Source organism: Nomascus leucogenys, chromosome X (assembly GCF_006542625.1).
Source record: "Nomascus leucogenys isolate Asia chromosome X, Asia_NLE_v1, whole genome shotgun sequence".
Taxonomy (NCBI): Eukaryota; Metazoa; Chordata; class Mammalia; order Primates; family Hylobatidae; genus Nomascus; species Nomascus leucogenys.
The window spans coordinates 130,079,682-130,081,888 of NC_044406.1; the positions used below are offsets into that span (position 1 = coordinate 130,079,682).

Below are 2,207 nucleotides of genomic sequence, written 5' to 3' on the forward strand. Positions count from 1 at the left end.
TTTCTGTAGCATAGATACAATAAACAAGGCTTAGTTTAGAAAAAAATACTGCTTTTCTAGAATTACAATAATATACTCTACTATTAAAATTAGAAGAAGCTTAGTTTTTCCATTGGCATAAAATTGTTTCCCCATTGGGAACATTTCATACATAGTGATAATTAATTATGGTAGATGTCTTGATTAGTGAATAGAGCATGAGCTTCAAAACCAGGATGATTTGACTTTAAGTTCCAGCTTTGCTTTTCCAGCTATGTGACTTTGGGCAAATTATTTAACATAGCTAGGCTTCAGTACCTTCTTCAAAATAGAGGTACTATTCAACTGTGAGATAATATTCACATCATGTGCATTTCGTAAATTCTAATCATTAATAATAATTAAGTTCTGGCCATTTTGTGTAGCAAAAAAGACTGAGAGGTTGTGGCTGCATTGCCAACCTGGAGCAGTAGTAGCCTTCTCCACATAGAACCTGGGAGTAGGAGACTCAGAATCAAATCTCTTCTCCTTCCCCCATCCTAGTTCTGGCTTTGGGAGAAACCTTACAAACACAATGGCTAGCAATGTTACCAACATGACAGATCCTCATTCCAGAAATTCCTGTGTGTTTATTGAGAATCTCGGATCTCTTGAGTTCAAGAAGTCCGAAGTGGAGGCAATCTTTTTGTAGTATGACAAAATTGTGGGTTGCTCTGTTCATAAGGGCTTTGTCTTTGTTCAATATGTTAATGAGAGATACCCAGGCTGCTGTGGCAGGGGAGAATGGCAGAATGATTGCGGGCCAGGCTTTAATATTAATCTGGCTGCAGAGCCAAAAGCAAAGTGAGGAAAAGCAGGTGTAAAATGATCTGCAGCAGAGATGTATGGCTCCTCTTTTGACATGGACTATGACTTTCGATGGGATTATTATGATAGGATGTACAGTTACCTAGCACGTGTTCCTCCTCCTCCTCCCATTGCTCGGGCTGTTTGTCCTCAAGAGGCCAGAGTACATTAGAAAACACCTCACAAAGGGGCGAAAGTGGCTTTAATTCTGTGTGGACAAGGGGATCTCCCAAGTCTGGAAAGTTGAAAGGAGGTGACGTTTAGGCTGTGAAGAAGGAATTGACCCAGATAAAGCAAAACGTGTATTTTCTATTGAAAAACATGAAGAAAAGTGAAAAGGAACAGAGCAAACCAGCATTAGAGATGAAGAATAAGTCAGAAGAGTAGCAGAGCAGCAGATCACTGAAGCAAGATAAGACTAATGTGAAGATGGAGTCTGAGGGGGACGCAGATGACTCTGTTGAGGGGACCTATTGGATGATGATGATAATGAAGATGGGGGATGACCAGGTGGAGTTAATCAAGGATGATGAACAAGAGTATGAGGAAGGAGAAGATGGCAAAGACTATGCCAATGGCAAGGATGACTCTGAAGCACATTGTGGGGTTTATAAATATTATCCAATTATTTCTTTACCTAGGTGCTTGTAAGATCAGCTCTTTCACCAAATTCTCTCCCCTAATACCTTCAGAGCATGCCCACTGTTCTCACCATCCTTGCCCTTCCCATGTTCATTAATTCATATTGCCCTGTGCCTAGTCCCATTTCACTTCCTTTGACGCTCTTTGTAGTTTTGTAGTCTTACCTTGTAATTTATGCTTTTAATTTTTAATCCTATTTATGACTTAACAATAAAAAGAATGTATGGTTATCAACTGTCTCCAAAATAATCTCTTGTTATGCATTGAGTACAATTCTTTTCATTCATACATAAATTCAGTAGTTGCTTCCCTAACTGCAGAGTCAATCTCATTTATTTGATTAGCACCGGAAACCGTCCTTGAGTTAAAAGTACATATGTTATATTCTCACATAAGTTTGCTGTGTGAGGCAGTTCAACACAAATGTAACAATGTGTTTTTGTGAATGAGAGTTGGCATGTTAAATGTATTTTTTTAGAAAAGTAATCAGTGTTATTGTTTTAAGATTTGTTCTCTAAAGTTGATACTGTGGGATATTTTTGTGAACAACCGATATTTGGGACCTTTTTTCCTCAAAATAAACAGGTCCTTATTAAACCAGGAATTTGGAGAGAAAATTAATATCATAATCACATACGCATTCAGAGTTCAGAACTCTTTATCCATGTGCCTTGGTGGAATACATGATCTCAATCAATCCAAATCAGATCACTGCTGGAACCAGTAGTCAGTTATTCAGC

The 2,207-nt window shown here is 38.3% G+C and overlaps 1 pseudogene; it reads left to right on the plus strand.

The window, feature by feature from the left end:
• The first annotated feature begins 550 nt into the window (after positions 1–550).
• LOC100600966 lies at positions 551–1,476 on the plus strand (annotated as a pseudogene).
• Positions 1,477–2,207: the final 731 nt, after the last annotated feature.